Here is a 21,895-nt window from a genome sequence, read left to right as displayed (position 1 = left end):
CAGCATCTGCCACCCGTCCCACTGACAGCAGTGCTTCAGATTTTGGTGGGCAGTGAACTGCAATGGCATTGTTTGGCAAGCTGATTAATCTCCTCTGTGGGATCCCTCCGCTCATCAATCAAAACGGAATTGGTGTAATACATCAGTAGATAATAGAAAGGACAGCCCTGGAAGCCTGGAAGTGACAGGCAAGTGAACTGTCAGCATGAAGTCTTTCCTGACGTATCTATTTGAAGACTGCACATCATATTAATTTTTCCTGTCATAGCAGTAAGTGAGCGCTACCATTCAGTGCATCCGATTTGTATTTCTTAAGCGGCTGTTACTATGAGATATGGTTATTCCAGGTAGACAGCACTGTGCTATCTGGAGGCTGGAAGATCGCTACCGCATAGATTTATGCACACAGACTCTGATGCATCTATGCCCCAGCAGGCGGGCAAACAGATACACATCAGTACCAATAAAATGGGTCCCATCCGATTCTCTGTTGACAGAGGTCATCATAACAGCATCAAGAGGAGAAAGGAAGGGAGAGCAAGAGCAACTTGGCGTGACTGCCTTGTCTTGGCAATTCTCTGTCCAAGACCCGGCCAACACAGTTGTGCCAAGTTGCTCCTGCTCTCCCTTCCTTTCTCCTCTTGATGCAAAGGAAATTCACTAGCTGAAGCAATAGCAAGCTTACGGTTGGGCCATTCAGAGCATCCATGCACAGGCCAGAGGATTTTTTTACTGAACCTTCTTCATTGATTTGTTGAGAAGCTGAAGTGGCACAGCACTGAGGTTTCTTATTGGCTAGTTTTCATAGTGGGAGTCGAGGCCCATATGCTTGCTTGGGTGTTGTTGTCAATCAAGATAGATGACCAGTCCAACCAAGGCTGTATTTATCATGTTATTGGCATAATATACAATATACTGCCTCCTGTTGGAAGCACTGGATATCAGTGGTGCAGCCTTCTTTTTCACATCTGGAGAGCAGGTCTTTAGCATGTCCTGCACTGAATGGAGGTTCTGTAGCAAGAGAAGCAGTTCTGTGACATGTATATACATGGTGCAGATTGAAATTGTAGTTACCTTTCTGCTTTGCAGGGGAAGCAATGGATGACCCTGAGCAGTGGCATAGCTACACCATCTGGCACCTGAGGCAAAAAAATTAACCTCCCCCAGAGGCCTTGAAAAAGCACTTTCAGTTTTTGATAAAACTAAGGCAGGCCTTCTGAGAATTGTGACGGCCATGCACAGCCTCCCTGTGGCTCAGAAGGCCTGCCAGAGGCCTTAGAAAGGCACTTCAGATTTTAGTGAAAACTGGAAGTGCCTTTCTAAAGTCTCCTGTAGTCCTTTTGAGTCCTGGGGAGGCTGTGCACAGCCTCCCCAGGCCTCAGGAGGCTTCAGAAAGGCAACCTGACACCCCCTAGGTCTGGCACCGAGGACAATTGACCCTCTCAGCCCCTCTTAGTTATGCCACTGACTTTGAGAACACCCCACCTAGCCACTGGAAAGCCTGCTCTTAGATTGCCTTCTGCAGTCCATCAGGTGTTGGCCACACGCTTTCTCTGCAACTTGAAGGTGTCCAAAGATACCTTCCCTGTTTGAGTCTACTGAATGTGCACGTTAGCTGTGGTGAAGGTGCTGGGAGAGTTCAGGTGTGATAGGCATGTCTCAGCTGTGAGCTTTCCAATCTCTTTTGGGGGCTGATGGCTATAAACATCTGAGGAGCTGAGGTATATGATGGTCCAACTGGGCAGCAGCTATTATTAATCAGTTTTGTGTTGTTGTTTTTTGACACAGTGCAGGTTTACTTCACTAATGTTGCAAATTTGCAGTGCAAGTGTCTGATCTTGATATGCAGACTGTGAGTTATAACACCTCAAGCCCTCTCCTGATCGAGTGTGTTTTTAAGTGCCTTGGTCCTAATTAGATTTCCCCCTCTACCCATCTTTGTTCCTCTTGCCTTCTGCTGGATTAAAGCGACTTTATTATGGCACCCGAGCCTTTTGCTAATGCGCAATTGCAATGGCCAGGCACACTCCATACTTGTTCAGAATGTCAAGAGGCTTAGCACAGCCTGGAGGGAATTCTCTGGCCTGATGCTGTAAGGAGGGCAGATGGGTGACTTCACCAAAGGCATCCAACCAGAATAAGTGTGAATCTTTAATATCACTTTAATAGGTATGTTAACATATTTAATTGTATCTTTAAGTGGGCTTGTCTAGTCACCTTGCCCCTATCTGAAGTGGTGGCATAGCTGGAGGGGGGGCGGAACACTCAGGCTGGCAGGGAGCCTCAGTGAGGCGGGCAAGTGGCCCCTCCCTTAGGGTGGAGCCATATGGGGATGGCTCCGCCCCCTGCCAGGAATGGCTCAGAAGGAAGGGGCCACTTGCCCGCCTCGCTGAGGCTCCCTGCCGGCCTGAGTGTTCCGCCCTCCTCCAGCTACACCACTGATCTGAAGGACCTGAGAATCCATTGAAAGGAAAGCTGAGCCAGTTCTTTAAAAAAATCTTTTTCTGGCTTGAACTTTGGGCATTGATGAAAGAGTTCCTGAAATGTCTTCTCCCCCCCCCCCCATGACCTCTTTCTGCTGCCACCAAACTCCTGGGATTTCGTTGTGGTTTTGGCAGTGGCAGCTGTGCACTGCGCTGCTGGTCGCCATTATTTCTTCACAGTCCCTTCCTGTTGAGAAGAAGATGCCAGAGTTAAGGGCAAGATGCTTCCTTCTCTTGCCCCCTCACTCTGAAGGTGTCATCCTGAAGCTACAACAGAGAGAGGGTAAAAGCAGAGAGTGAGGAGAGCAGACACTTGATGCATTGTCAACAGGAAAAGACTTTAAAGAGGGTGTGCAGCAGCAATAGTAAGCATGAGCCTTAGTAGTTAATGAAGTGGGCACTGCCTCTCTTCTCTCCCAGTTGCCAACATGGACCCTGTCTGTTAATGGGTTGGTGAGGTTCGAGAAATCATTGCCACCCTAAATTAAAGCAGTGATTCCCACACTTTTGCTTCCTGAGACCCAATTTTTAGAAGAATATTTAGAACACTGGTTCTCAAACTGTGAGTCGGGACCCACTTGGTGGGTCGCGATCCGATTTCTGGTGGGTCTCGAGAAGCTGGTGGCAGCCATCTTGGAAGATGGCAAAAGACCTAGGCGGCGCCATTTTGGAAGTGGGCAAAGCCTGGGCGGCGCCATTTTCAGCTTCCCGGCAGTGAGTCGTAACTAAGAGTGGCTTGCACATACGCAAAGAAAGCAGCATGCCACTTTTCCTCTCCAAGATCAGGGGGGAGGAGGGAGGGCAAACCTGGCATATGAGGGGGAGCACCCGGGGAGAGTGCTGCTCCCCCAGCCGCTTCTCTGATGTGCATCCTTCCCCTCTTCTTACTTCTCTCTTAGGCTGCAATTCTGTCTACTCTTACCTGGTAATAAGCCCCATTGCTAATAATGTGAGTCAATTCTGAGTAGACGTGCTTAGGCTTGGGGGAGATGAGGGGAAGCGTCCCTGCTTATCTTCCTTCTGAGGGGGATACTACTGTTTTTATTTCCTTTATTTACAAAAGCTCAAGCTACTTCTTGTATTGAGGTGCATGAGTAGGGTGCACTTGTTTCTGGCTAATGCTGAGCACAGTATCAATAGCCACATCAATGTTTGTTATCAAGCGCAATACAAGAAGTAGCTTGAGATTTTGGAAATAAAAACAGTAGTAAATAAATACACAAATATTTTGTTCCAGATGTTGTTTTATTTTTTGCTTGATAGCAATGGTAGCGAGGGCAGGGAGAATTGGAAGAAGCTTCTGAGCTGGAATACTCTCTTGTTATTTACAGTTTGAGTTTCTAGGCAAGAACTTCCTGCTTAATGACATCACTTCTGGCTCTAACATCAGTGATGTCACTTTCTGTTTGATGATGTCATTTCTGGCTATGACTTCACTTCCAGGTTGCTGACATCACTTCCGGCGGGCCCCAGACAGATTGTCATTCTCAGGTCCCAGGCTAAAAAGGGTGAGAACCACTGATTTAGAAGATTTCTACCCCGCCTTTCCTCTGCTGAAAGCAGATGGGTTGCTGTTGTTTTAATCAGCAGCCCACTTCACTCTTCTGCTAAAAAAAAAATGTGCATAGAAACAGTGGCGTAGCTAATGATCGTGTAGACCAGTGCCAAACTCAAAGTGATGCCCCAGAAGTGATGTCACAACCAGAAGTGATGTCACAATCAGGCTTTTGAAACCATGAAAATTTGGAGAAAACCTGCCTCCTCCTCCTCCCAGAAGCTCAACACTCACTTGCTCTGCCACCTCCCTCCCAGTGGCATAACTAAGGCTGCAATTGTATCCACACTTTCCTGGGAGTAAGTCTCATTGAACACAGTAGTACTTCCACTTACTTCTGAGTAGACACACACAGGATTGGACTGTAAGGCATCTATCTGCTGCCTGGGGTCAAAGAAGATTTTGCAGCCCCTCCCCACCACAAAATCAAATTTAATTAAGTAAATAAAAAGTATGCCTTAATTGGTTAGAGACACTGTGCTGGGGTGAAGAGGAACAGTTATTCTCCCCCTGCTAAATATAAGAGGAGCACCACTTGAAAAAATGCCTTTACCCAGTTAGCAGGAGTAACTGTTTTATAATATATGGAAATTAGAGCTAACATATTAACACCTTATTGGTTCCGTGCTGCATCATAATAGCATCTCATTTGCTCTCAGAACAATCAGTCTCATAAGTCAGTTCTGAGTTAAAGAAGTCCACTTTTTGTTCCATAAGGCAGTCGTGTTTTCATTTTCTGGTTAATTGGCCATAACTTTTGATAGAATACAGATATTCCAAAGAGGTTTGTTTCATTACATTCTGCATTAAATTACCTTTCCAGCAATATATAGCATGATGGTATTTTTCATACATACCATTTTTTTCACAATTTTGGCCACTAGTGTCAAGCTCAGCTTGTTGCCTCCCGAAAGCTTGTTGCTCAGTGCAACCGCTACCCCCTTTACCCCCTTAGCTATGCCACTGCATAGAAAAATTGCATCTGCTTCCAGCAAAGTAGCTGGACGTCTTTGCATCTTCAGGGCAAACTAAGTTATATTACCCCTCCCCAGCATCCCAGTTCACTCATCCCTTTTTATTCTACCAGGCTTTCAAGTTTATTTCCCACCTTTCTTCCACCATAATACTCAAGGCAATGTACATTTTATTGGTTTCACCAGATAGTCCCAAGATAGATTGGGGTTTCTTGCTTAAGGAGAGCCCTGCTGGATCAAGCCAAGGGCCCATCTAGTCCAGCTTACTGTATCTCATAGTGTCCCACCAGATGCCTTGGAGACCACACAAAACAACAAGACACCTATACTGTGTGCCACTCCCTTGCATCTGGCATTCAGAGGTAGGCTGCATCTAAACCCAGAGGTTCTATATTACTGTTGCATCCTGTGCTGTCATGGCAGCCACCGGCAGCACCTTGGGAGAAGGGGACTTTTGTCCCCTTTCCCTGGGTAAAGGGAGTAGCCCTGCAATGGGGGGAGGGCCTTCGTGTCAGGCTCTGAGACTGAAGTGAAGGCTCTGGATCCAGTGGAGCATTACTCCACCGGTCCCGCCTCCCTCCCTCCCCACTCCTCCCCCCGCCCTCTCCCCACCTCCCAGTCACGCCTCTCCTCAACCTCTGCCCTTCTCCCCCCTCCCCAGAATGCTTCCCCCACGCCCCCGCTTTCCTTTCTGCAGCTCTGCAGTCTGTGCAACCACCGAGTGGCAGAGGCCGGGCACCTAGGCTAGCCCAGTGCCAGCCAGCTCTGGGCTACCATGGTTACTCGCCCACCGTTAGAGCTTGCATGTTTGTGACAGTGCACGCCACTGGTAAGCCGGCGCATCAAGCTCAGGATTGGGCTCTTAGGCAGTTGCCCATCCAGACACTGCTTAGATCTAGGCTTAGCTTCAGCATGGTGTTGACTGGGTTACATGCCTCAGATTATGCTTTGGAAATTAGGGACGAGACTTTACTTAATGGTTGAGGGTGATGGTTAAGGAATCCCCCTCTCCCCAGCACAATTGTAGCAGAAATTGCTTCCGAGAATTCCAGAGCATCCTTCCTCTCATTCCTTGGGATGATATCACGCATGCTTAGACAGACAGACAGACAGACAGACACACACACACACACACACACAAAACAATTGACGGGGAGAGAGAAGGATTAGTTCTCAATAGGATCTCCCCACTTCAAGGGGTTAGAATGGTTGATGTATCAGATGATTACTTAATTTTTCAAAGTGCTCTTTGGTTAATCTTGCAGCACACAGCTTTGAAATCACCGTTTTACTTCCCAATCCTAACAAAAACACAGAGGGCTTCTAGTTCCCTTACCCATTAGTTCCTTACCTGGGGGTAAGCCTCTATTGCCCCAGTGGGTCACCTTCGATCTATGTGAGCTACTTGACTGTAAAGTAAAGCTACTTTACTGTAAAGTAAAGCTACTTTACTTTACTTTACAAATCCAAGGTGAGTTAGGGAGAGGGAACAATAGAAAAACGGGACCAGTATACTGGTGCAGTCCTCTTCATCCTCACCCCTTTCTGCTGAATTTCCACTCCTGCAGCTGGCTTATCTGCCCTGCCAGAGGTAGCTGGCTGCAGAGGAGTGTACCACTGTTGCCATTTGTAGTGGCGCTTCCAAAATGACCTCGACCATTTTGCAACAACAGAACAGTGTACCACTGTCGTAAAGGGATGCATAACCTTAGTTAGGATCAGGCTGTTGAAAGATCATCAGTCCCAGAGGTGCTTTCAGGTTTCACAGTTGCTTTCATGTGGTGTTGAATTTTATAGCACCTAGTTATGTAATGCAAAAACTCTCATTGGAGGGAGCAAAAACTTTTCATATGAATCCCCATTTTAAAAAATTACCTCAGCCAATTACTTCAGCCAGCCTCCTGGTGCAAATGAGACCACATGTGTAATTAGCCCACAACAATTTTCACTAGACATACTTCAGTCTGATCATTTGTGGCAAACGGAAGGCTTGAATAGGGTACAAATTTTTTCTAGTTTCTGGAAACATGCATGCCTGGTTGCCTGGGAAGAATTTTGCTCACCCCAGGTGACCAGTTGAGTGACTGTCTGCAAGCATGGCCTTGGCCACAGCATGCAATTTCTGTGGAAGCACATCCAGCAGATTGATTATTGTTACCTCATTTCTTGCAAGGTTAACATGGTGATTTCAATGGAAATCTGTTTTAGAGTATTTGCTTGGACTCGAATTAGAATCTGCTTCAATATTCTGTCATTTGGGCCACTGCTCCACTCTGGAATAGTGTCAGTTTGCTTTTGGGAATAGATGGCAGCCTAGATTATTACCATATGTAAGTGACTGTGTGTTCTTCGGGAGGAAGAGCTGGATACAAGTGTAACCGATAAATAATAAATCACTATTTTCAGAAGAGCAATTTTGCTATAGGGCACTCTGCTCCTCAGTAATACGTGTGTTGCCTTGTTCTCGAGCCTGTCCTGTTTTCTGCTCACCACTTAATTTAAGATTCATTGTGCTGGCTGCATTCAGACAATATTATCCAGCACTGTGTCCAATAAATCCCCTTTTCCCCTGATGTGCAGCATGAAGTTAAATCCACTCCCTGCAAAAATAACGCCTCGTTCCTGGCTCATTACAAAGGATCAGGTCATTTATCTTTGCCTGGGTTTGCGCAACGATGTCTTTGCTCTTGATGTTCATAATTAATAATTATGAATTACCCATGGAAATGCTGAGCAGCTCCGTGCTGGAGAACCAGCATATGGTGTGAATAAATCAGCAAGGGCAAGTCAGCAAGGAGCAACGACTCCTTTGCAGACACAGACTTCCATTTCCAGGCTTCGGGAAGCTAACCAAAAGGCAATGCAGTCCAATGGGATTTGGTGGCAACATAATTGACCCATTTTTGGTTATGAATGTTGCATAGGAACACAGCAAATGTTGTCCGGCTAACTCAGATGCACTGTCTGTCTAGCCAGGCTTTCACACACCACAGTCCACCCATGAGGATGGGGGCATTTGTTTTCCTGCAAGTTAGAGTCCATGGCTTGGATCCAGCTGTAGTCAGGCTTCATAGAATGCGACGGGCAGCCATGGACGAGGATGGTGTTTCTATTAAGTTCAGTAGGGACTGAATGTACATAACGATGCCATGTGTATAGCCTGAAGCATGAGGATCTCCTTGACCAGGACAATTGGCTATAGCAGGGGTGCCCAACCTGGGGGCTACTTGTGGCCCTTGGGGACACCCAATCTGGCCCTCAGGGAGCTCCCAGTCTCCAATGAACCTCTGGCCCTCCAGAGACTTACTGGAGCCTGTGCTGGCCTGACGCAACTGCTCTCAGTGTGAGGGCAACTGTTTGACCTCTCGTGAGCTGTGGGACGAGGGCTCCCTCCACTGCTTGCTGTTTCACGTCTGTGATGCAGCAGCGGCAGCGAAGGAAAGGCCGGCCTTGCTTTGTGCAAGGCCTTTTATAGGCCTTGTGCTATTGCAAGATCATCTTTCATTCATATAAGTTCCATCTCTAATATATTCATTTATGTAAATTTTAAATGTAAATTAATTCTTTTTTTTTCCCCCTGGCCCCCCGACATAGTGTCAGAGAGATGATGTGGCCATTTTGCCAAAAAGTTTGGACAGCCCTGGGCTATAGTGATGGCCACAACACCTTCTTTCCTCCCCACCATTCTGCATCTGCCTTGGTTAATTACAAATGCATTATTGGAGAGGACTTCCACTGAACAAAAGAAAATCCTTTAAAAAATGCTTGCTCCTGATGATTTCATTGGGGTCCTACTGGTGCCCCTCCCCTGCAGGTTGTGACCTTCTTGAGCAGGGTCATCTTTTCTACCTGTTCATCCTCTAGTAAGTTATACAGAGTGGTGGGGAGGGCAGATTGCAAGGATGCATCCCATTGTGTCCCCAATGATGTCATCAGTAGTGCAGTGGGGCTTTGAGGCGTCAAACATTGTCACACCTCTCCCAGCACAGACCAAGCCTTTCCTGCTACCCTTGTTTCTACCCAGAGAGTTAGAACAGAGAGTTTGGTCAGGACACCAGGAATGCCACAGCAAGCTCTGAGAGTCTGAAAACCTGATGCACTCCTACTGACTATCGTGGCCACATGAGTCTGTGGTATTCACATGGACTCAGACATGGGGAAGAAATAAGCCTCCCCAAATATAGTGAAGTTTGTGATAGAAGAATGCAACCTTTTTTGTGCTGTTGGATTTTTGCCTACTGACTAGTTGTTAACGCCTCCAGTACCCTGCCAGAAAGGAAAGTGGCACCCCTCTCCACCCCCTGGGCATTATGTTAATGCTGTGAGAAGTGTGAAGGTGGGCAATACTGGTGAAAGGCCAAAGCAGAACTTCATGGGAGTTGCTTGACTTTGTTACTAGGAGTGAAGAGAGTAGTACTTTAGGTTTGTGTTGGACTTGTGATCTCATTCTTCCAGAGTTTTGATCAAGAACAAAGAGAGAGCCATTGGTACATCTGAGCCGGCACTTGCTTCTATGGGGGAAGTGAAGTTCTCCAGAACAATGGGAGGGGAGCATCAATCGGTGCCTTTCATCCTCCTCTAGCAAAACTCTGGATTTAAAAAAATGGACAAAGTGGAATGTAAAGGTACAATGCGTTAGGAATTTGTGGGCATATGTAAGGCAATCTCTTTCTGACTTTGAGCAATTTGATGGGGGCAAAAGGAGCTGCAGAAGGGCACAAAGGCTGATATTCAAGTCCACTGAACATGGTTGGCAACCTTCAGTCTCGAAAGACTATGGTATAAGCCTACAGCACCCGGAATTCCCAGGTGGTCTCCCATCCAAGTACTAACCAGGCCTGACCCTGCTTAGTTTCTGAGATCAGACAAGATCGGGCATGTGCAGGGTAACAGTTGCTACTGAAGCAACCCCATTATTACTCTGCAGAGTTTTACTCTGCAACCCTGGCAGTGGAGATGATGCAGACCTAGGTTTTGGGGTTGTGAGTCAGAAGGACTTAAGAGTTGGTGAATGGTAACCCTGCAACAGTATAAAAAATGCCCTCTTGTTAATTGCCGTGTAACCCTTTCAGTTCATTTAAGAATAAGAACTGGGATGCAAAATGTGCATGGATTTTGAAGGACAGATCCAAGAACTGGAGCACACAGGGGAATATTTACCTACTTGTGAAGTTTTTCCTGCAAAAGCCACATGGTTTTTGCACTCCAGTGTAACATGATGTCTGAGAATAAATCATACCATCTTATGTCAGAACAGGCCCATGCACTCCCCTCAATCTGAACACACTTGTGATAATTCATGGTACGATCTTGACATGGCTTGTCAGTTATCTCAGTAGTTCTACAAATTGATATTGCTAATTAAAGACCCTTTTATTTAATGCACACTTACACACAGTGCTCTCTGTACAAGTCCCTCATGCATATTACTCACTGTGCAGTCTCTCTGAGGCAGGGGTGTCCAAAGGTTTTGGCAGGAGGGCCACATCGTCTCTCTGACACTGTTTCGGGGGCCGGGGAAAAAAAGAATTAATTTAAATTTCAAATTTGAATAAATTTACATAAGTTTTCATAAATGAATATAGTAAAGATGAACTTATATGAATGAATGACGGTCTTGCAACAAGGCCTATAAAAGGCCTTACACAAAGGAAGGCCAGCCTTACCTTTTCTGCTGCTTCTGCGTCACAAGACGTGGAACAGCAAGCAGTGGAGGGAGCCCTCATCCCACAGCTCACATGAGAGGTCAAACAGTTGCATCGGGCCAGTGCAGGCTCCAGCAAGTCTCCAGAGGGCCAGAGGCTCATTGGAGACTGGGGGCTCCCTGAGGGCCGCATTGGGAGTCCTCGAGGGCTGCAAGTGGCCCCAGGGCCAGGGTTTGGGCACCCCTGCTCTAAGGCGAAACTACATATTAGGCAACAATGGTGAGATTCCCAGGTCAGTGTTTGCTACTCATTGTGCAAAGAAGTGGGGGAGGGATTTACATAAGAGAATTGGAGGATGGGATGGAAAGGGGCTTCACTTTCTTTGTCTGCTGCATTTTCTCTGCAACCCCTCCCTTGGCTGCTGGAAATTTTGGTATGCATTTGCCAGACCTGTGGGGAAAAGGAGCTGGTGAGAAGGGTTATAAAAGGTGTCTGGGGGAGGATTGAGTATGCCCTGCCTGCTGCTTTTTCCCTACAGATGCCCCCCCCCCACTTATATGGTCATTTGGTTAGCATGTTGGTGACAAATATGGGGCATTTTATGTAGTTCCACCTTTAACATTTATTATTTATTTTATTTTTATTTTTCCCGTTTTTATCCCGCCCTTCCTCCAAAGAGCTCAGGGCGGTGTACAAAGCTGCTCCCCTCCTTTTGTCCTCACAATAACCCTGTGAGGTAGGTGAGGCAGAGAGAAAGTGTCTGGCCCAAGATCAGCCAGGAAGCTTCATGGCTGAGGGGGGATTCGAACCTGGATCTTCCAGGTCTAAGTCCACCTCCCAAACCACTACACCATCCTGGCTCCCAGTATGTATAAACTATAGCAGTGTTGATCTCCAAGGTGCTTTTGATTCTGTGAATAGAGACCTTTTATGGTCTAAACTACTTAAATGGGGAATAGACTTGCGTTTATTATTCCTGCTACGTCAATTACATTCTCAAAATTTTTGTCAGGTTCGGATCCCAAATTCTAATATTCTCACTGACAGATTTCCTATTCACAATGGTGTCCGCCAGGGTTGTATCCTTGCTCCCTTATTATTCAATTTATTTCTATCTGATTTACCTTCTTTTCTTTCTTCTTCTACTCATTCTACTCCGGTTCTAAACGGGGTCCCTGTCTTTACTCTCTTGTATGCAGATGATGCAGTACTATTATCTCTAACTAAATCTGGACTTCGCTGCATCTTGGCTAAATTTCAGGAGTACTGTACACTAAATGACCTAACAATCAATTCAAACAAAACTCAAATTATGGTGTTTTCCCGCTCTTGGTCCCCTACAACATGGACGATAGGTCCAAATATATATAAGCAAGTCCAGTCTTATAAATATTTGGGCCTTATATTTCATTATAAACTTTCTTGGACTCTTCATAAGAAAGCTATCACTTCATCTCTTTCTCCCCAACTTAAAGCCATTTTAAAAATTTTTTATAATGAAGGTAACCAGTATGTTCCTGCTGCTATCCAGATCTTTCAGTCCAAAATTCTTTCTCATTTGTTTTATGGTGCCCCAATTTGGATTAAAGCAATTAATAAGGATATTGATCAGATCGCAGCATCTTTTTTTCGTAGAATTCTAGGGATTCCAAATTTAATTCGTGTTTCCACAATTATCCTAGAATTAGGTATCCATCTTCCAACAACTACAGTCTGGTTACTTACTTTTAAATATTGGCTTAAGCTGTTTTTAAATTCTCATTCCGGTTCCTTATTATATGATTTGTTAAGAGATTCTTATTTTTCTTCTTGGTTTCAGTTGATAGAAAATAAACTTGCTTCTCTCGACCTCTCATTAGAATCCCTGGCAGATATGAGTCTTCCAAGAGCATATTCATTGATAAAAGACAAGCTCTTAGCACTTGAATTCAATTATCTAAGTAATAGTCTCAATTCTGTTTGTTCCCCTCTTTCCCTTGGTTTGGCCCCATCCTTTAATCATGCATCTAATTATTTTTATACATTAACCAATCCGTTACATAGACGAACCTTTATGTTAGCTCGCCTCAACATTTTCCCGTCGGCAGTTCATTCTGGCCGTTTTTTTAACATTCCACAGGAGAAAAGGCTCTGTCTCTTTTGTCATGAGACTCCTGATTTTTTGTTTCATATACTCTTTCTTTGCCCAGCACACTTTGATATTCGGAATCATTACCTTGATTCTTGGATCCCTTCTGACCTTATCCCCTCTGATATTATTCTCTCCAAGTTTATGAGTGATGTTTGTGATTCCCTAACTGCAGCTGTTGCTGGTTATTTATCTGAGATCCTTAAAGTAACGCTGTTAGAATTTAAATAATTCTAGTATCTTGTTTAAATTGTTGAGTGTTATGCAAATTGTCATGTCAATTGTAAAGTACAATTGTTAATCGTTTGATATGCCAATAAAGGTTTCAGAAAGAAAGAACTATAGCAGTGTTCTTTGACTGGGGGCTCCCTTGACCTACTGGGCCATTGACACAGTTCCCCATTAGGGCTACAACCCTGTACATTGTATAGAGTGGTGGTTTTTTGCTAGATTTCCATGGCTCCTGTGGCTGGTTTCCATGCTACCCAGGAGCCACATCTCATAGTTTGGGAAGTTTTGCACTGAACTATATGCAGGTTAAAAAAAAAACCCCTGAGATTTTTATTTTTTTTTAATGTGCTTGTGTTGAAATTTTTTTAACTAGTGTCATCATTTCAGCAGATGTGTTACTTATTTGCCTTGAATTTCACTTTTCCAACTCATTGGTGGCAAGTCAATATAGGGCAGTGGTGAGAGTTCCCCCCTTGACATGTTTCAGGAGAGCAAAAACAGTCCGTTGGTGTTGCTTCTGCTGCCTCTCTCACAGCTTCTGCTGAAAAGTGTGAAAGAGCCTTGACCCTGTGACTTGGAAGTACAGGAGGCAATTGTCAGGCCTGTGAAATGTTCTCACCCAAGTCTAGCAAAGATAAACCTATCCATGAGTATCCATTTCAGCACACACCACAGGGTTAGAGAAGTGAGTTCTGCCCACCTGGCATAATGTAACATCACAGAGAACTGTGAGTGGGGCTAGAACTTTGGTTGCCATGGTGTGTCCTCAGTGTTTCAACTGTTGCACCAGAAGTGGACGATTTCTATTCCCTCTGAGCACAGAGGCTCAGTCTTTCACGATGCACTTCTTGTAGCAGACACGCCACTTCCATCATCGCGACAAGAGGAGTTTGGGTTAAGAGAGGTCTCGGGATGTCAGCAGCTGGTAGTCTATACAAGTATCCTTTTCCTCCTGCAGCATCCTTTGCTATTTGAAATTGTTCCAGAGGAGCATATGGTGATGGAAATGAGGATAAACACAGCTCCTTGCTCTCCTGCCTGCCTCTCCCCAGTTGCCAATTTGAAGCCAGCCCTTTTCTCATTCTAACTGAACTGGATTTTGATAGACTACAGCGACTTCAAAAGTGATCCTCTGCTTGCCAACCATGTCAGGCTGATGGAATTGGCGTGTGGTGTTTGGTTTGTATGTTGCAAAAGGCATAGGGAAAGGAGCAGTCTATACTGGGCATATCTTCACCGCAGCTACCTGGATTCCAAATTGATGATGCCCTTCATTGATTGATTGACTTGGTGAGTACAATTCTTAGTGAGAGCTAGCGTAATGTAATGGTTAATGTGTTGGACTAGAGCCAGGGAGGCCGAGATTCAGTCCTTGCTCAGCCACAAAGGTCCCTATTTCTTAGCCTAACCTCCTACACAGGGTTCCAGTGAAGATAAAATATGTGGAAAGAGAGCCAAGCATACTTCCCTGAGTTTCTTAGAGAAAGGGTGGTGTAAAACAAGGACATGCAGTGGGTGGGGAGGCAGGTGAGGCAGAGCCTCCCCACCTGAAAAGCTCCGCTGCTGTGTGAGTGAGGAGGGAGAGAGCTCAGAGCATGGGTTGTGGGGTGCCTCATACGGTGGCAGCACTTTTCAAAGGACTCCAGTGAGGAGGCCCTGCCTCACCTGCCTCCCCACCCACCGCACATCCCTGGTGTATAACTACCACATTGAATTGTTGAAGACAAATTTTAATCAATAGGGTTCAGAGTTAAGGACACCTTAGTTAGTTATTTTCTGAGGCTATTTTAGTTATGGTTTGTTATTGTAAAAAGAAACAGAAAAGAGCTGAAATGGTCTTCTCGCACTGAGTTTTTCACAGTTATTAAATTGCTTTTCCTTATTTGTTTTGCTTATAAAACACTTTCACCAGTACCTGGGCAAACACCTGTATTAAGAGTCTGGTGTGCTACAGATGTCTTGAAACTAATTAATTACATTGGAGGAAAGATGATTGATGAGCTTGAATTTCTTCCTTGTTGACAACCCTAATCCCATCATGGTGTGAATGCAAATGCATGTTCCCTCACCCACGTTTTGGACCTTGTGAATGTAGAGGTAAAGTGAACACCTGCCGCGGAACATCAGTGGGGAGAAGGCAGTGCTTAACCTTGCTAGTGTCGTTGGTCTTCCTAGCAAATGGCCTCTCTTGGGTGCCCCCATCTCCACTCAGGCTTCTTTTTTAGTCGGAGTCCAGTAGAGTGAAATGCCTAGAAGGCATTTGCAGGGGAGAAACAGTGGGTGAGGGGAAACATTAATCACCCACCCTCCCCACTTCTGCTTTTCTTCTGCCAAACATCTGTCGTTCCATGCCCCCCTCCACGTTAGTGTCAGGAACCCTGTGTTTGCCTCGTGACAAGTATTTCCTTGTTTCATTGTCTCTATTTGAAGCTTTGGGGAATGTGACCAGCGTGCAGCTTGTCAGTGTCATTAATGTAAAACAAAAAGGGGGGGGGGCTGATCTGGAGTCTGATTCAAAGTTTTTCTTTGACTGGTTGCCCTCGGGCCGTGTGTGGTTTATGTGCCAGAAAAGATTTGAGCTTATGAAATTGCTACCTCCTCCTACAAAAGCATAAAAACCGCCACCAGGGAAATGGCGGCCCAAGCACCTTTTGAAAGAGACTGTATTTTATTAGCAAAGGCATTTGCCTTAGAAGGGATTTTCTCCCAGTGCTTTAGAGCCATGCCAGGATCATCAGAGACACTTCAGCTGCCTTTTGTTGCTGAATATATATCCCTTCTCAGACTTGGTGATTAGTATTTATACAGAAATTGCAGCAACTGAGGAAAGAGGTGGCAATTGGAAGTTTGGAGCTGTTCCCTCATATAGATTTGATTGACATGTATGTGCATCAGTTCACATGGCCTGGTTTATACATGAAGCAGAATGAGGTGGTAGTGGCGTTACTAGAGTTGGTGTCACGTGGTGCAGGACAGGGGAGGGTGGTGACAGGAGTGAGTGGAATGGGAGTGGGGAGGGGGCAAAACAGGGTAGGGAGAGGGTGGCAACAACTGGAAAAAGTCTCCAGGGCCCAGGTCTACCCACTTAGTAGATCTAGCCTCTCAGTTGGCCCAACCAGGACATTTGTGGCTCCCCTCCGATGGTGTCTCCAAGTGTGATCTGCACCCTTCTAATGACATCATTGGTGTTAGAGTCTGGAGGTGTGCAGGTTGGGCCCTGGCCCATCCAGTTAGGTTACATAAAAACATAAGAGCCCAGCTGGATCAGGCCAAAGGCCATCTAGTCCAGCTTCCTGTATTTCACAGTGGCCCACCAGATGACTCAGGGAGTGCATAAGACATCAGGAGACCTGCATCCTGGTGCCCTCCCTTGCATCTGGCATTCTGACGTAGCCTATTTCTAAAATCAGGAGGTTGCACATACCCATCATGGCTTGTAACCTGTGATGGACTTTTCCTCCAGAAATTTGTCCAATTCCATTTTAAAGGCATTTAGGTCAGGTGCCATCACCATATCCTGTGGCAAGGAGTTCCATTGTTGGCCTTCAAAACAGTGGCAGTAGGGCTGCAAGTTGGCCAAGAGACTTGTACTGCTACTGCACTGATGCCTCCATCCTCCAGTGGAGCATCCTTCAGAGAACCCTGTGTTAAGGCAGGACCTCTAGAGAATGCTTCCATTGTCTGGTGAGAAGGGCAAGCGCTGTTGCCCATAAGCTGGCCTCAGCCCCACTGTACCAGGGTTGTCCAGTGAAGGGCTTTGCCACCAGTGTGATGCCACAGACTGCATCAGCACTTGTGAAGGAGGAAAAAAGAAGGGAGAGCACAAAGGGAACTGGGAGCCTGCACTTCAAGAGGATGCTGCATAGCTCAAAATGAGGGGGGGGGGAGGAGAGGGGGAAGACAAGCTTGAGTTTAGCTTAATTCAGAACAAAAGCCATTTTTCCTGCCTCGGCAGATATGCCTGGGAGAACAGCAAGAGCAACAGACTGCCAATTTTTGACAAACGTCCCTTCTGCAGAGTGCCCGTGCTCCTGCAGCGAAATCAACAGTCAGCATTAGCATATGTGAAATAAATGGCCTTAAAAGGGCTCTTTTCTATATATCCGGCTCGGTTAGTGGAAGAAGCAGAAGCAGAGAGGGAAGGGCTGAAGTGGCTGCACACTGTGGAGGCATTCTGAAGAATGCGTACTCCTGGCCAATGACTTTATCCCAGATTGATAGTACTGGAAGGGTACGAGCTGGTTCAAATCCCAACCTAGCAGCAAGGCCAAATGGCAACCTTATTCATTCTTTGCTTCCACATAGACTTACTTACTTACTTACTTATTTATTGGCCACTTTTTGAAAATAAAGATACCCAGAGTGGCATATGATCAAATTCAAAGCTGTGAAACAAAATCAGTAAAAAAATTAAAAGCTCAATCCTATTCTTCCCCCCCACCCCACTGGGGCAGCCACACTGAACAGGCACATGCTGGATCCATGGGGGGGGGGGGGGAGGCTTCAGAGAGAAAAGAGGATTAAAATCCCTTCTTCCTTCCCTAAGACTCCTGCCCCACAATGAGTCTCCTCAGACCTGCACCAGCTATTTCAAGCCCAAGGAGAGAAAGGTGGTGGGGAAGCTGCTGCTTGGAATAGGATTTGGCACACGCCAGCACTGCTGGATCCATCCCATCCCACAGCCTCCCCACACCCGTTCCTTCCCTTCCTAGTGTTGCTTCCCCCCGCCCTGTTTTGCCTTCCCCCACCCCTTTTGCCTCCCTCACTAGCTTACCTGCTCCTGGCTTACTCACTCTGGCCTTCCTACTTGTGCTCTGTCAGTGCGCACTGCTGGAGTGCACTTTAAGGCTGCTGCCCAGCAACCAAATGCAAGCGGTTTCAGATTCACAGCCCAGTCCAACGTAACTTCCATGGTGTCTATGCAGTTGTGCCAGCAGGGGCACAGACTGCGTCTTGCGAGGATGTTTTGAGTCCTGGAGGCCACCTTGAGGTCAAAGAATATTTGTTCCCTTGTCCTAGGGTAAGCCTTCACTGCCTCGATGGGTCTACTCAAACTTGTGCCAGACTTGTGCCTGTTCTGGCAACACCGCCAGGATTGAGCTGCTAGATTTATATTATCATCCTTTCTGTGGGATGATAATACTTGTCTACCTTACAAGGGGGAACACCAGTTTGGTCTCCTGCAAAGAGCCAAATAATGTTTGTAAACAATTCTGAACTCTTCCTGTCTCTTGTTAAACTGCCTTCAGGATTGTTCAACTCACAGGTAGGGTAGAAATCTTCTAAATCAGTGGTCAGCACCGGGATCCACTTTTTAGAATGAGAATCTGTCGGGACCCACTGGATGTGATGTCATAACCGGAAGTGACATCATCAAGCAGGAAAATTTTTAACAATCCTAGGTTGCAATCCTACCCACACTTACTCAGGAGTAAGTCCCATTCACAATCATTGTTAAAAGCATATACAGAGTAACCTTTTAAAATTACAGGTCTGTTAACATTTCCAGAAATGCAGTCACATACCACGGTAGCATCTAAGTCTAACTGATTAAAAATAAAATATGAATGGGGACCCATCTGAAATTGGCTTGCGACCCACCAAGTGGGTCCTGACCCACAGTTTGAGAAACACTGCTCTAAATAAATTAGTAAGGCTGCTGAAGGATTAGCAAGGCATTGTATATGAGGTGATCTGTGTGCTTCAGAAAACTGCCATGTAGCTATTAAGCATTAAGTAAAGACACATCAGGTAGAAAGATAAAGGTGTATGATGTGAAAATGGACCAAAATGATCATGACTGATCAAAATGATCAGCCTGAAAGCATTCAGGAGCAAGTTTTTTGGCCGCTATTGCAATTTAACCTTTCTACCAACAGTAAATACAGGGAGCCATTATGCGCATCCATCACTTGGTGATAAGGTGAATGAGCTGTCATCAGATGCAGCAGATAGAACTTCTGTATTGCTTCATGCACAATTGCTTTTCAGTGGAGTTGGTTCACATCCATTTAGCTCTTCCAGCATAACGTAATCAAGCGATAAAGGATCAGGGGTTATTATCCAGGCATGTGCGAACCAATCAACAGTCAGGATTCACTCTAGTTCCAGAAGCACTGCAGTCTTTAGACAGTCATGAGAAGGGTGTGCAGAGAAGTTAGGATTGGCTATTGAGCAACTGAGATGGGGGAGCAAAGAGTTGGTCAGTTGCAGAGCATGAAGGTCAAACCACATTACAGTGCAGCCACAGGTAACATTTGACTTGTCCTCTTGTGAAGGGCTCTGGGAAGTGGATAAGCAAGGTGGCCAGGTTTGCAGATGACACTAAATTTTTCTGGATGGTGAAGTCTCAGTTGGATTGTGAAGAGCTCCAGAAAGATCTCTCCAAACTGGGGGAATGAACCTCAAAATGGCAGATGCCCTTCAGTGTCAGTAAGTGTAAAGGGAAGCACCCAAATTTCCACTGCTGGGTTCTGACCTCTCTGTGATGGATCAGGAGAGATACTTGGGTGCTGGTGGACAGTTTGATGAATGTGTCAAACCAGTGTGCAGCAACTGTGAAGAAGGCCTGTTCCATGCTTGGGATCATTAAAAAGGGGGTTGAGAATAAAATCGTCAATATTATTATGCCATTGTACAAATCAATGGTTTAGGCCACATTTGGAGAATAGCGTTCAGTTCTGGTTACCACATGTCAAGAAGAATTTACAGTGGGCCCTCATTCCAGGACACCTCAACAGGTACCGAATTCCATGCATAATAAAATCCGCATTTGGAAAGCCTTCTGAGGCACAGGTAGTTCGTGTTCAGTCTCCCTGCACCCCAGAAGACCTCCCAGATGCAACTGGAAGGTCCTTACAGTCACGGCTGGGAAGTCATCTGAGGTCTCCAGCTGCAGACTTGGCTTCCGTGAATATTTAAATACGTAGATGCCAAGCCTGCAGATCTGAAGGGCCCACCGTAGTAGAATTAGAACACAATTGTCATCATTCTCCATGGATTTCCCATACACTAATGAAAGCGTATCCTGGTGCCAAATGCAAAGTGATGCCCTGGAAGTGATATCACTTTTGGAAGTGATGTCACACTCAGACTTCTGGAAAAAAAAAGAAATGGGGCAGTGGCATAGCTAAGGTATCTGCTACCTGAGGTCAAAGAAGATTTTGTACCCCCCCCCCAACAAAATTAAATTTAATTTAAGTATATAAATAAATAGTTTCTGGTTAATTGACCATAACTTTTGATAGAATACGGATATTCCACCGTGGCTTTTTTCATTGCATTCAGCATTAAATTACCTTTCCAATGACATATGATGGTGTTATTTGTACATACCAAGATTTTCACCATTTTGGCCACTAGGGTCAAGCTCAGCTTGTTGCCTGGTGCAGTTGCTACCCCCGCATCCCCTTAACTATGCCACTGCATCTCAGTCCAAATCTGCCTTTCTGCAGAAGGGAAGAAGACAGTTAGAAGTTGGCATTATAAGTGAACAGCAGGCTTTTAAAATTGCAGGCCGTGGTAAAAGGAAACATACCCTGATATGGTAAAGATGTATAACTTTGGGCACAATCCTAACCAACTTTCCAGCAATGCAGCCGCAAGGTAAGGTAACAAACATGCCCTTACCTTGAGGAGGTCCCCTACTACCTCCCCACTGTAGGATGGAGTACCTGCCACGTTGGCACAGCTATGTCAGTGCTGTAAAGTTGGTTAGGATTGCGTCCTTTGTGGGTTACTAAGGGAGTGTGGACATAGAAATGGGAGAGAGTGCAGCAAGGGAACAGAAATGCAAACATTTGCAAATATAGCACACAATGCTGTTAAGTCAGTAGCAACTTGAAACTTTTATGTGCTTTTAGTTGTCTGTGACTGTTTTTAGTTCTTTTGCATGGGTGCGTGTGTTAACTTTTGTAACTCAGTCCTTATTTCAGTGTTTTTGATTTGCTTTTAGCTGCACAAATATGAAAGTGCATGGGAATGGAGAAAGAAAAACCTACTTTGCAAAACATCGCACTACTTAAACCTATTATTCACCCAACTTACTAAAATACCCTACAGCAAATGACATATTAACAATGACTCCTGGCTAGGGTTTTCTTTCCCCATTTCTTGTAAACAATTTCATGGGCAAAAAAAATAAAAAAAGCGCCTCTCAAAACTTAAAGTGGATTTTTCCATTCATGGTTCAGCATGAAATATTTATTAAAGCAGAAAAAACTCTTACTGTAATCTGAAGAACCACATTGTTTTGCTGTTATTTAAAACCACTGTCTAACACTGGTTGCAAGTTTTAAATTCAGTTGAACACACACTGTAAAAAAGATTGGTTGGCAACCTTCAGTCTCGAAAGACTATGGTATAAGCCTACAGCACCTGGTATTCCCAGTCGGTCTCCCATCCAAGTACTAACCAGGCCTGACCCTGCTTAGCTTCCGAGATCAGATGAGATCGGGCATGTAAAAAAGATTGTGGCTTGGGAATTGAGAACCCAATCCTCAGCTCTGCACGCCAGCCCTATGTCGTAAGGCACACCCACAACACTCAGCACCAGCTCAGTCTGCGCTGGGCCCAGCGCCAGCCGGAAGCCCTCTGCATATAACCCTGAGTGAGGGAAGAGCTCTGGGTGATAGAGAGGTTAGTCAAGTTGAATGGGAGATGTTCTGAGGCAAGGGCATGGGGGAGGCATGGGCAGGTGGGTGGGGGCAGATCCTGAAACCTGTATCAGGCCTTCTGGCCTGAGACGAGAACTCTCAGCTCTGAGCTGGCAAAATAGCTGGGGTAGACTAGAGTAGCTCCATTCCAGGGCCTATGCCCTTACCCAGGGGAATGGGATGAATGCCTCCCCCCCCCCAGGAGACTCTGGCATCTACCCTGCA

General features: G+C 45.6%; 1 protein-coding gene and 2 pseudogenes across 2 annotated transcripts in view; 1 reads left to right on the top strand and 2 right to left on the bottom strand.

Annotated features, from left to right (window-relative positions):
• The window catches only part of OLFM2 (olfactomedin 2), a 143,232-nt gene that overhangs the window by 43,268 nt on the left and 78,069 nt on the right, over positions 1–21,895 (top strand). The gene's annotated exons all lie outside the window — the stretch shown is intronic.
• On the bottom strand, positions 9,797–9,916 carry LOC136642543 (5S ribosomal RNA; annotated as a pseudogene).
• LOC136642804 (5S ribosomal RNA) lies at positions 21,381–21,498 on the bottom strand (annotated as a pseudogene).

The sequence above is a fragment of the Tiliqua scincoides genome, chromosome 2 (genome assembly GCF_035046505.1).
Source record: "Tiliqua scincoides isolate rTilSci1 chromosome 2, rTilSci1.hap2, whole genome shotgun sequence".
In the NCBI taxonomy this organism is placed as follows: Eukaryota; Metazoa; Chordata; class Lepidosauria; order Squamata; family Scincidae; genus Tiliqua; species Tiliqua scincoides.
The sequence above is the reverse complement of the archived record's forward strand: the minus strand, read 5'-3'. Positions and strand labels throughout refer to the sequence as shown.